A 13501-nucleotide genomic window follows, 5' to 3' on the forward strand; every position below is an offset into this window, starting at 1 on the left:
CCGGTAGCTGAGTGACTGGAAACCGCCTTCACCCCCCCCCCCCCCCCCCGGTAAGTGGCTGGGGGGGGAGGGCGAGGAACGTTAATGCCCCCCCCCCCCCCCGGTGACCGTATGGGAGGGTGCGGTCTACCCCCCCCCCCCCCCGTGAACGTGACGTGGGTTTCCAGAGCCTGGGGGGGGCCGGTCTCACCCTGGGGATGTGTCGCGGGGGGGGGGCAGGGTGGGTCCACCCCCGCTGCTGGCATCGCGGATTACGGGGGGGGGGTGTCCCTTCCTCGCTGCCACCCTCTTGTGTCCGCCTGTTCCCCCCCCACCCCCAGCCCGGTGCTTCCCTCCCTGGGGGGAGGCGAGTTCAGGCTGGGGCTGTATTTTGAAATTTCCAGATTGTCTTTTCTGAGATGTTTCCTTGAAATGCATCCAGAGAGCTTATTAGTCATGTAAATAAAGAATAATGGCTATACTTGACATCTGTCGTTAGGATGGACAGGAGAGGGATTAAAAGCTGTCTTTTTTTATTGTAATTTTATTTTTTTTCTTACGCCTCTGATCCTATGAAGAGCGTATCTGTCTCCTCACCTTGCCAGCGAGCTGGGGAAGCTGGGAACCTAACCCGTTTGTCATTAGGAGCGTCCTGCCTGCCAGCTTCTGTAGGATAAACCATATGTTGTCACAACACTATTTTTAATTTAGGGTGTTGGTTACATCACATCACTGAATTGGGCAATTTCTGTGTGAGGACGAAGGTAATTACTGTACCAGGGTTTATCAACTTATTTTTTAATGAGTGTTTATCAGCATTATGAGAAGTCAGTAGCAATAAGTGCCTTGGATAGATTGAGTTATTAGCTTTTTTTCCTCTGAAAAAGAAAAAAAAAATCCAAATAAATGCTTTCCTATATATTAGGAAACCCTTTTCTTTTGGGGGAGGGAGAGTAGAAAGACTACAGGCAGCTGTGTTAAATATTTTGGGAAGCTATTCCGAGTCCGTGTCACACATGAATAGTGGTGTTTATTTTCTAAATGAAGTCTGGTCTCTAGATTGTTTGGTGGCCAACGGCCACTAATGAACTTTGCTTCCTTCACCGCCACCCAAAAGAGAAATAGTCAAAGGCTACTGGTGATTAAATGGGCAGGAAAGGATAAGGGCAGAAGAGCTCGCTTGTTTGTATAGTGAATAACGCAACAATTAGTGGGCTATTAAACACATATGCTCATTCTGCATTTGTTCTATAAACAGTTTCTCCAGCTTGTTGAACGTCTCTGCTTCCTCTGAAATGCTCGGCTATGGCGATGCCAAGAAGCGACTTTATAACACACCTTCGGAGCGTGTGTTTGTCCAGTCTAGGCTCTGATTTAATTTTGGTCTGCAGTAGGTAAATGGAAAAAATTTGCTAAGGCTTCTTCTGCTCGGTTTGGTTTTAAATGTGGTATAACTGACGACAGTGTTGTGTAATATGTATAATGGCCTGGAATCCAATACTGTTGTTTGTGTTACCTGAAGTCCAACATGTGTGCAGTCTGACCTGTTTTATGCACTGGGATAGCACGTCGGTGCAATTTCTGCGACAAGACTCTGTCTCTTTGCCAGAACAGGCAGGGTAATGTCTTCAGTTGCTTGCTTGAGTTTGTTCTTGGTCTAATAATAATGTATTGGGATTACATAATCCAAAAATGATCACCCAGCTGGGCGAGCTGCCATTTGTTTTTAGTGTCCCTTGTGCCAGAGCAGTTGCGTTCTTGGTGTAGAGCTGTACCATGTGTGGATCAGGCAGCAGGACTATGGGGAAACAGATATTTGTCATCTTGAGTCTCTCCCACTTGGCGCTCTGCTAAATTGTCCGTGTCTTGGTGAAGAAAACGGTCACGGGTCTGCATATTGATGCCCAACTCTGTGTTTCAGCAAGCTGTTTCTGTATCGTGTACCGAGAACATGGAGCTGCTGCTGACGAGGTCCAGGTCACAGGGCTGCCGGCTCCTTGTGGCCCTTAAAAGGGTTTCTTTCTCCCGTAGCTGGGGGGGTCTGCTCACCTGAAAGACATAAAAGTCTTAAAAATAACACTGGCTTCATAGGGGACACTTTAAGATGTCGCTTTTCTGCTCCTTGTGAAACTTGCTGCCCCGGAAACTGCTTCCACACAGTTGTGAAACCCTGAGCGCTGACCGCTGAGCTCCTCAGCTGAAGGCTGAGAGGTGGAAAATGTGTCCCAAGTCAATTTGTCCACTGATGAAATGGAGCTGGTCTCGTGTGTTAGCCTAAAACAACTCTTGGTTCTCCAAGAAGCGTAATTCTATATTAGCTTGCAGTTTTCTGTGTTCCCTTTGGGTGTGTGTACAGGCTCTGTTTAGGCCGTCCCACCCCCCCAAAAAAGCAGGGCATGACTTTTCCTTATCTCTTCTGGTCTGCCTCCAGCTTTCTTGCTGCCCATGTCAAGGTACAAGGGAACTCCTCATGCCCCTGCCTTGTTTTCCTTTTTAATTCTTTATCCTGGACCCTGTCCTCCATGCTCGATGGCAAGATGTTGTGTCTATCCTCGCCTAATACACCTAGATATGTCTCTGTCCATGGCATTCATCCTTCGCTTTTCACGCCCGTATTTTTTAGCAACGTCGTGGGGGTTTCTGGGTAAGTAGAAATCTCAGTGCATGGTTTGAAGTGCTACATGGCAGACCCAAATGTCACTTGGCAGTAGGTGCATCTCCTCATGCAGTTGTGGTGTAGTTGCTGATGGCATGTAAACACTGTTAGGGCTGTTCCTGGAACCTGGGAATTTCCTGACTTTCACGTATTTATTTAAAAACTCTCTTTGTGGCTTGAGGAGTGGTACTAGTGAGCTTGGGTGATGGATCGTCTTTCAATAACAAACAACGTGACTGCAGTTGCACACCTTTCTCTATTATCTGTAGCTAATGTGTTGACCTAACTGTAGCTGATGGAGGCCAGGCTCAACTAAGCTGCCAGCCATAGTCCTGGCTTGCATGGTGGCCTTGTGATTTTAGGAGGATGTAAGGAGCATTGTAGCATCCCCACTTAGGTCCGTGTGTGATGCAGCAGCTGAACAGTGCCTCCTGCTCCTGTTGTACCTGCTACACGGAGTATTTTGAAGTGAAGCCACTGTTTGATTCAGTGGTGAACTTTGGCAGGTGCACAAATATTTATTGGGGGCTAAGCTGAGATAACCGAAGCACGTTGCCCCTGTGCTCTACTAGCTGAACTGAATTTTGGAACCGTCATCTGACAGACGTGGCTTCCCATGTCATCTTCCCCATGCCTTCTCTGCTCATCTTAAACCGACCGTGACAGAAGATATTTCTCAAAGGTTAGGGTTAAACCAACCCCTTGTAGTCACCGCTTATTAAAAGAACTTTTTCAGACTTTTCTTTTAGAGCAGGTTGTTACAGATGCCTTCATCTTGCTGTGTTTAAAGCACAAAATACAAAATGAAGGCTCCTGCTGTCATTACAGGGTCTTTAGGGTAATGCGTATTCATGCTGACTTGGGAATTGAAAGCTGCTTGCAGGTGTCAGGAGGAGAAGAACAATCCGGCTTTCGAATCAAAATTCATTGAATTATCTTAAAGCTTTTTGCATCATTCCTTCTTTCCTGTAACCTGTTTTTTCCTGTCCTATTAATTCACTGATGCTGTAGTCCGTCAAAATTGAAGCTATTACGACATCAGGAACATGAGTCGGTGACATGACTAAATGAATCAGAGGAGGCTCGCTGGAAAGGAAGCTCATTGTACACGTACATCTCCTCGCAATCAGCAAAAATGGGACAGGATATGCAGAACATACTGAACTGCTAAACTCCTGCTAAATGTTCTTAATGTTGACCTGAATGTGGCACCTCCCATTTGAAGAAAGGGGACAAAGAGACGTTTAACATTGTGCATGAGGAATGTTTTGGCCTGTGGCAGTTTCCTTTCAATTATTTAGGGTAGCTTTTTCTCTCAACCATATACCATTTGGATCTGCTCAAATTATAGATTCATCTCTATAGTTTTCAAATTGCATGGGAAAGAATTGTCTGTAATTTACATCTAAAGTGACGTACAGTTGCTATGGGATTCAGTGGCAAATTATAAACCCATTATACTTTTTTTTTATACTGGTGGTAGCAGACTACAGAAGTAGGTCTAATTGGTGATGTGCCAAGGGAAAATAGAAAGTTTGTGACAGAATTCTTGTGACCGATGGTGCTTTTTTTTTTTTTTCCAAATGCTATCTGCTTTTTATCAGCAGATCATACGACACCATTAATTGGAGGAGTTGAATTTGGGCATTAATAACTTTTTTCTCTCTATCGATGCTGGGGGAAGCAAGCTTGAAGATTAACCCCTTCGATTATTTTTGTGAGGCTAGGTTATTTTTTTTTTTTAAGGTATGTAAGTGGAGTGCTTTGGCACTTGTACCAATGGCTCTAGCAGCTGGATCCTGGCGATTGTATTCATTACCCAGCAAGACTAAACCCTTGCTTCTTTTCGGCATATTCTATAGTGGGTTTCTTATTCTTCTAAAACAGCAGCAAAGGGAGAAAGGAAAGCTATTATAATTTGGTTTTACTTCTATCTGAAGCATATTTGATCAAACAGGGTGTGTAGGTGAGTCTCTTCAGAGCGGTCTGTCTCCCAGCGATGATCTCCCTGGCCAGTGTGTACTGCAGCAGGTTGTGCCTCGAGTGGCTCCTGCGCTTGCCGTGAACCAGTCAACTCCCAGAGTGTGGAGTCTACGGGTGATCCTCCAACATCAGGGTTTTTTTCTGAACCCGTCTGAAGTGCTCTGTCCTGTTTAGTTAGTTTCTGTCATAGTGCTGCTTGGCAGAGGGATGGTGACTGTTGAAATAGTTCACTTGCATAGTGCCGACTGTTGGGATAGCAGAAGAGCCTTTATTACTGGTAAGGGAGGGGAAGTTTTGTTTGAAAAAGCATTTGAGGTCTTGTAAGTAAATGAACCTGTTATCTCCTAAACAATTTGCACATTTCAAACAGTTGAAACTCCATTCTGCCTGTAACTTGTAAGCATAAACTTGTGAAGCGTCTCCAAATCCCTGGTGTTTGTGCATGTTGAAAAATGGGAAGGGACAGACTGCATGCGTCACTCTTGTACTAATTTGTGCCAGCTAATCCATGGGAGAAGAATACATTTTGGCTGACTTAGTGGTTTTGCTGCTAATGCACAAGAGAATGCATTTGAATGGATGAAGTGGCTGCATGGGTTTAGGTAGACTTTGAAGAGATACCATATGTCTGGGATCCTGTACCGAATACCCTCATTTGTGAACGTGATTGTGTAATACACTGGCTCTATTTGGGTTTTGGGAAATGAGAGGAGAAGTTGAGGGGGGGAAAAGTGGTCATCAGCTCAACGTCATAACATCAGGAAGGTTGAGATCAAGTTACCTCTGAATAATTAAGGTTAATGCTGTTTCTGGAGGAACCATTATCTGGAGTGAACTTAATGCTAATGAAAAAAAAAAAAAGGCTGATAACCTGAACTATGCTATTATTTTATACAGGGTGGATACAGAGGAGACATCACCAAAACTAGGCTTCTAAATTCAACATGCCTTAGCTTGACCTAGATGCATTATCCAGGAAAGGAGCTTGGATTTGCTGATAAGAAGAGTTTTCTATAGTAGCTCGTGTTGCTTAGAAACATCCCATGTACATAAGGCAACTTTTGCACACCATGGTAACCTAGTATTGCCTTTTGACTGGGTTGGTTTTGTGGTTTTTTTTTTAAAAAAGAATTTATATGATAAAGAGCATGATAAGTCCCTCAGCAGTTGGTTTGCAGAGTGGTGGTGTGTATCACTGCTGCACTGGGAAAGCAGACTTCCAAAATCCAATCCTTTTTGCATTGCTCCAACGAAAAGGCAGTCTAGAAAAAACACTGCTCCGTGCACTTGGTCTCTCCTTTCTTTACATTGGACTAGTGCCTTTTTTAATTTAAAGAAACCAGCATTTGCTTAACTCAAAAAGAGGTCACTGCTTGTGAGCATGACTTGACTTAGCTACCCACCTCCACCCACCTTGAGTCTTCCCTGATCTGGTACAGTCTGACTGCTGTTAACCCTCTGCTCTCCTTCTATACAGCAGAACTTTTCTTGGCTTTTGTTACACGGGAAATAATACTTTAGCTCGAGGCATTCATGGAAAACCAAGATGTTTTACTTTTTTTCTTCAGAGTCTCTTCAGGCCAGCTGCCACCACCAGTTACTCTTTCTTGTATGCAGAACCTGCAATGATCCAGGGAGGCTCTGGGCATGGTCCTGGGGCATACTGCTCTGCAGGAAAGCAAGTCATTGTGGGGAGAAGGCTGGAGCCAGCGTCTTGAAGGACGATCTGCACATAGCACTCCGAGGAGAGGCTCGAGTTGTGCTGCTGGCTTCAGCCCCCATTCCAGACCATGCAGTTGGGCTTAATGGTAGATGCAGACTTTCTGCTTTAGGTTTGAGTTAGCATGTGGTGGGGTTTAGCAAGTACTGTGAAACTTCCTAAAAACAGCTAGTCGCTTAAACCTTTGTAGTATTTAGATTTCATCAGTACAAACATCCTCTTGACTACCTGGCTCAAATATTTTGAGACCCGCAAAGTTTAGCTGATAGGCTGTGCTTTGATAAGAGCAGCCACCTGACACCCATGGCAGTTTCATTCATACAGGATCAGTGCTGCAAGGATAGTTTTAGCTAATTGTCATTATTGAGCAAGAGCAGACGTGTTACTTAAAAATCTAGCAAAAAGCCCAGCAGGACGGGAGAAATGCTAGCTCAATCGGTATCACTATACCCCAAGGATCCATATTTTCTACAACTGAGGTGGAAGATGCTAATTTAATCTTTCTTCTATATTCTTACCCACTGAGGGCCTGTTCTGTGATGGGCTGCAATCAATACATTATGTGCCAGTTGTGGTTATTTGAATCATATTTCCACATTTCAGTGTCTAGACTTTATGTTTGTGTGAGTTTTGTTGTACCTTTCCAGCTCCGGCGCTGATTTCAGTTGTTTTTGGCTCCTGGTTTCTATGAGAAAATCAAATGGACTGTGTTTCTGTCTTTCGCAGTCCCCAAAAAAGAAGGGAACAAGGGAATTGGCAGAACTCAGTTTTTTAAGCTCCTTTGCCACCATTTTTTCTCTCTTCTGAGAGAATCTGTGTGTGGATGAGCAGGGTTCTGCCATTTGGTGACTAGCAGACGAAAGCAAAGACAAACCACTGATGGCTGGAGATAAACCTCTCCCTGGTTCTTGCAGTGAGAAAAATCTGGTGTGAAAAAAGGTATGATCTTGGTATAGGCAATCAAGGCTAGAAAAAGTGAATATGCACACATTTTTAGAAATAAAAACCCCTTGATAATCCACAAAGTACGAGCATTTGTTGAGAGTGAAGCAGCCTTTTAATTGACTGCGACTACTGTGTTTCATTTTTAGCCAGCAGCTTTTTTGCACTCGCAGATATTCAGGACTATGGATGTGACTGTATTTACATTCAGTGAATAGGAGGGTTGGTATGTGTTTGGTAAATTTGAGTTTCTCTGTGATGCTCAGAGAAGTTGATAATGACACGGACCTAGATGACATTAACCTTACTGTGACTAGAAGGTAGGACAGCCTTCGATAATGTTAACAGTAACTACCAGAGGAAGGTATTGACTTGTGCAGAAAATAGCATGTAAACCTGAGCTGAGACTGTGTTCCTTTGATTCTGAAAACGAAGCTCCTGGTATATAGTAAAGTGGATTATGGATAAATTGGTGAAAAGAAATAATGTTCCTGACTCATAATTAACTTGTAAAGCTTGCTGCCATGAAATTTAAAAGGCTTAAGTGCATCTGAATAGCAAGAAAAATTGGTCATATGGTATGCAAAGAATAAAGGCTGTGGTTACAACTTTTCTATGCATCTCTGCCTGCGTATCGGCTGTTGGGCTCACATTTCTCCCTTGGTGTTTGAGGTGATCCAGCTTGTTGCCAAAACCATGGCTTTACCTCTTCCAGGGAGCTGAGCTCCATGCAAATGTCAGTGTAAATTCTTCCATTCCTTTCAGATCCAGGATTCAGCGGATGCTTTTCAGAGCCCGGGATGGGCGGAGTAGCAAGGAAGCAAATTTTTCCACCCTGCCTGAGCTTGGGCAAGCGGAAATTGTGCCTTGGGAGCCATATAAGGCGAGTCAGTCGGCTCTTGCTGGGCTCACCTTTCCACTGGGAGGCTGGAGAAGGGAGCAGCCCTTGCTCACAGGGAGAGTGTAAGGTCTGCTGGTCCTTTGAAGTTGTTCCCTGTGCGTCTGACACTTGCCGGAGGTGTGGTGTGGCAGGCCTGATTAGGCCGCAGCAACTCATTAACTCCCTGACTTGTGGGGCTTCAGCACGCTGTCCCAAAATGAAGGCGTAAACTCGTGATTCAGAGTGAAACTGCTGTAAAATGACTGGAGCTGGGAAGAGGTTGAGGCAGGTCAGAGAGGGGAGCAGCCTTCTGTCACAGGGCTTCTTCATTTCCTTCAGCAGCATCTGATGCGGGTGCTGCTGACGACAGACTGGGCTGAGCAGGACTTTGCTCGGAAACGATAGTTCTTATGTCATTAAAATAGATTTTTGAAAATACTGATGACACCTGTTCACGCTTCCAGGGGTGTTCAGCCGTCAGAGCCAGTGAAGCCCGAATCGTGACCTCTGCTGCTGCTTCTCACAGAATTAAGAACCACTTCTGCTCCCATAAATAGTCTCTTAAGAAGTGCGTAGGAGCTCTGCTGACCAATTTCTTTTGAAAAGTGCTTTCAGTGATGCCTGTGACAGCGACCTTGCTTGCTGTTTCCCCTCTGTGTGCCTGCTGGGGCAGCCATGTTTTGAAGGGAGCATGGTGGTCCTGTCCACAAGCTCTGCTTCCTTCTCTCCCGATAGATATTCAGTAATAAAAAGAACCTTTAGTTATCTGTGTACTTAGGTGCTCTTCATGGTCAGGATTTTTTGGTAGGGAAGTTGCTGGTACTTCTCCTGTTTGCTTTTCCTGCTGTGAGATCTGGAATGCTTCCTGCCTTAGTGGGGTCCATGTTCCCTAATACCGTTGAAGAGGTGAGGATGGCTACCATGCAGTTTCTGAAAGCTTTGGGGTTCTGTGCACCTCCGAGATGGTCTGACACGTGTAATGGATGGCTACCAATCCTTGTCTTTATTCCAGAAATAAAGGGTGGTTTTCTAAAGGAGAGCGATGCAGCCAAGCAAGTTCTCCCAGCCTGGAGCCTAGGAAGCAGACCTGTGCTGACAGAGAGTCCCAAAACACACAGCTTTGCTAAGGAAGCGGCTTTTTGTTTAATCTTTAGAAATGTGGAAATGGGAAGGGGGGGGGGGTAGTAATGGATACAGGATAAACTAAAACATACTTAACCTTTATGAACGTAAGCGGGATATCTTAGATCTGTTTGAAATATGCACTTTAGTTGACGTGGAAGGTAGTGGTGATTAAAACCAATTACAAACATTTTTCTAGAGGTGTGATTCTGAAAGCGTTTATGAATTTTTTTTAAGGACTTTGTTCTTAATGCATTAAAATCTAGAACACATTCTTCTGGGGTTTCTTAACATGAAAGGAAAAAAAATAGATTTATTACCTAGAAGGTTTGATATTATAGTGTCAGGCATGTTTCCATGACCTTTCTATTGAATCTTTGCAGTCATTTGTACTGGAGATACATCTAATGTAGGTGCCGCCTGCTTCTCGCTCCAAGTTTTAGCCCGCTCGTACAATTAAGGCCATTTAACTCAATATAAAGGCCTTTTACTTGTCATTAAGGCTGAATTTACAGACGCTGACAGCAGGAAGAAACACTTTTATTCTAAACTCAGATGGGCTCGGTTAAGAAAGCGAAATGTTTCAGCTAACTAGAACTTGCATGGATTGTTATATTTAGACCAAAAATTCTGGTCAGACAATTAAGTGCCGGCTCAGTGGCCATACCACTTCTTTTGCATATATGAATTGGATTAACTGCCTCAACTCACTCTGTCAGGCAAGAGAGATTCTCAATGTATGAAATCTCTTGGGGCTTTTGGGCTTGGACCCAGGGAGTCTTTTTGCAGCTCTGTGGTCAATCTCTATTTAGTCAGCAGAGGTGGTATGTTTTTACTGTTCTTATCTGAAAATTTTTCATGTTCATTTTTGGAATTTGTTGTAACCTAAACTTTCACAGGTGTCCTTGTGGGGAGCAAAGAAACATCTGACTTTTTTTTTTTTTTGGAGGTAGATTTGCCAGTTCAGAAGAGTATGTTCTTTCTTTTACTGTTTGTCACTTTATTTTTGGAGCAGGTTTGTTACCAACCAGCCTGGCAGTGCAAATAAAGACGTAGCTGAAACAGTGTGGGTTCTGTGCTTCTTGCTGAAGGGAGTACCTCGTTTAACTCGGTAGTGGCTTCTTTGGGCAGCTGCCTTCACTTTTCTATCGGAGAAAGCAAGCACCCCTGGAAGATGGTGTTTGTGAGGAGGCTGTTAACAGTGCTGTGTTAGCAGAGGGTATGTGACAGAATGAAGTTATAACATGGTAGAAAATCTAGTGGGGTTGTCTTGCTCAATACTTTCAGCTGCATTTTGTGGGCAGCCTCCCTCAGTGATAGAAAAAAACCCTGGCATTTGTGATTACTTAATCGCTAACTCCCCCGTGGAGATGGTAGGAAATTTCAGTGACATCTCTGTTGAATACTAAGTTTCTGTTGAGTTGTGTATCCAGAGTCCTGGTCAGCATTGGAGCACCTCTGTTTGCCTGAAAGCCAAAAGAAGCTGTGTCTGAGCATCTTGCTTTAGCTTTTGAGGTTGATCTGGCTCGTGAGGTGTTGGTGGTCAGATTTCTCTGGGATTCCTATAGAATCCTGGCCCTGCTGACTTTGGTTTATCGTAGCCTTTTCCAGCAGGGCTGGCTCTGACTCTGTGAGGAACGTCTGAAGATTGTCTTAAGTAGACCTTCGGCAGGCTAGTAATTATGCTTCCCTTTAAGTGTCAATAGGATATAGTTGGGCACAAGGAGAAAACTGGTCCAGGCTTGTTTTCCTAGGCTCAGCAGTGTGTATGTTAGGCGAGATTTGTTCTGGGATGGTTGAACAAGTTCGTCAATCTGATCTCTAAATTGCCTTTCTATACTTCTCTCTTGCAAGAAAAGTAGTAAAGCTGTGTGGAAGATAAGGATCATACTGATGTTTCAGCAGCTCGTTTAAGCCATTTTATGAGCACATAGGCAAGTGAATCAGCCCTGGTGTCTTAATATGTCCTAAAATAAATTGGACTTTCGTAAGCAAATTCGGTGAGTTAGAATTGCTGTATTTTCATTAAAAGATCGCAGTGGAGGAAATGCTCTTTAAAATTCACCCTTAGGGTTGTGTTGTTCATTAACTGATAGTTGCTCCTGTTTACCTTGTGTGATAAGTACAATGTTAAGAATGGCTAACAGTGCTGATGCCGTCACAGCTGCCCTTCAGAGAGAATTGCTCTTTTTTTTATGGCTTGGTTTACTGTCAGGTGGGTTTTTTTGAACCAAAATAAATGCAAACAGCCAGAACTTAGCTCTCCTAATCATGGAAATGGACTTTTTTTTTCCCCCTGTTCTTAGCAGCTTGGTAACGCTGTTCTCAGTACAAAGGTCATTTAAAAATCTGATGTGTCCGGCCAGCAACATACTGCTTCTTAATGAGGCTTAAAACCAGTGTGTAGCTGCCTGGTGGAAATACATTTGACTCTGGAGCAGCGGAATAGAGGAGCAGGAGGGAGACATGTGAACAGCTTGTTGGAAAGGGATCACTCTTCTTTCCTGCACCAACCCTCTGTATTTCTAGGTAGCCCTTGCTTGCGTAAAGAGGTTTTAATTTTTCTCTTGTTATGCAAATGAGCACAGGTGTTTGACAGTACATTCTCGTTCTCAGAAGAAAAGCAACTAAAATATCTTCCAAAATACACACACGCTGTTTTAAAACGATTTCTTCCTGTCTTTCAGAATTTGAGATTTTCCCCTCTTAGCCTTGGCTTCTCACTGCCCCATAGCCACTGTTCAGCAAGATGGCAAGGAGGTCCTGCAGCACCTCTTACTTCCTCACTGTCTTGCTTAAACCCTTCTGTCCCTCCTCCCCAGGATGTCACTTGACGTTGAACTAAAGCTCTTGAACCTTAAGTTTCTTGTTCGCTGTGAAGCTTCATCAGTAGTCTGAATGTCTGAGGGCTTTTGCTCTAATCCTGTTCCCCAGCACTTCAAGCTCCAGTACTGGAATTTCAGCACCTTCAGCCTCGCCTCAGTCTTTTCGGCTCTTTGACTGTTCTCCAGTTAAAACTAGGTCAGAAACAACTGTCAGCTTCTGATATTTCACTATTCCTGTTTTATAAGTTGTAACCCAGTGTTGCTGTGTTTAATCGCTTGCTTTAATTTTAACATATTAAATGTCTCATCTTGCTCTGCGTGAGCAGCCTGACATAGTAGAGCTGGTAAAACTGCTCAAAATAACATCTTGGCTATAAAAGCAATGTTACCTTGATTGGGTCTGAAAAGGTGAATTATCTGTTTGTTACATATAATGTCTAAGATGCCAAACTGACAGATTTTTTTTCCACAAGTGCTCTCTAACTGTACATTTGCTGACAGTTTGTGTACAGCCAGTTTTCTAGCTGTAATTAACCAGCTTCTCTTTCTGTCTGAGTGGCTTTTTAACCTGATAGGTGAAAGAAAAATAGCTTTAAAAAAAAAATTCAGGTAATTGGAAACCCACAGATTGGCGAGGAACACAGTAAAGCGGGTATGTTGGAAGTCATTTAAAATATTTATTTTTAACTGAGAGTTCTAGCTGACTGTACCCATTCAGCGTTTTTATAAGACTATTATTGGAATGGTGCTTGAAGTCTGAGACGGAGTGTCTCAGTATTCGGTGAAATCCACCTGGTGTAATTTAAGAGTATCCTTACTCCTTTCTTTTAAACAGACTTTGAGCTAGCTAGCAATATTGGAATTCTTAGGCATTCTTGCATAAGTGGTATTTAAATGAATTCTTACTTTTCAGTATAGCTTAAACGTTGTGGTTTTTAAATTCTGCCTGAGCTGTTGTCTCTAAAAGTTTTCCAGAATGGCAAGTTGTTTTATTAAGCTGTTCTTAATACACTCACTTTTCTTCTTTCGTGTATCTCCTGCTGCTCTGTGAACCTTGTCTAGGGTCTAAGGATCCCTGGGGTGGAAACCCTTGGTGTGCAGGTAACAGTGCAATCCAGCTCTTGCTTACAGACGTGGATGGTCTCTAGTAACTGCTGCATGAAGTGGCAGTGTCTCCGTATGCCACCTGGGAAATATTAGCTGTGTTTCACAGATGGAGGAGTTTCAACCCAGAGGTGAAATGCTTTATATAAGGTCACAGAAGGAAAGCTTCTGACAGAGGGCAAATGGAACAAGTCTCAACTCTAAATCTGGTTCTGTAGTCATTTTACATCACTTCCACAGCATGGCCTTCAGCCTTGGATGGAAGAGCTTGGGTGTTTAATCAGTTATGG

The 13501-nt window shown here is 43.6% G+C and overlaps 1 protein-coding gene across 1 annotated transcript in view; it reads left to right on the forward strand.

The window, feature by feature from the left end:
• Positions 1-13501, forward strand: part of ELL (elongation factor for RNA polymerase II) — a 55290-nt gene that overhangs the window by 859 nt on the left and 40930 nt on the right. The gene's annotated exons all lie outside the window — the stretch shown is intronic.

Source organism: Buteo buteo, chromosome 10 (genome assembly GCF_964188355.1).
Source record: "Buteo buteo chromosome 10, bButBut1.hap1.1, whole genome shotgun sequence".
NCBI classification, from domain to species: Eukaryota; Metazoa; Chordata; class Aves; order Accipitriformes; family Accipitridae; genus Buteo; species Buteo buteo.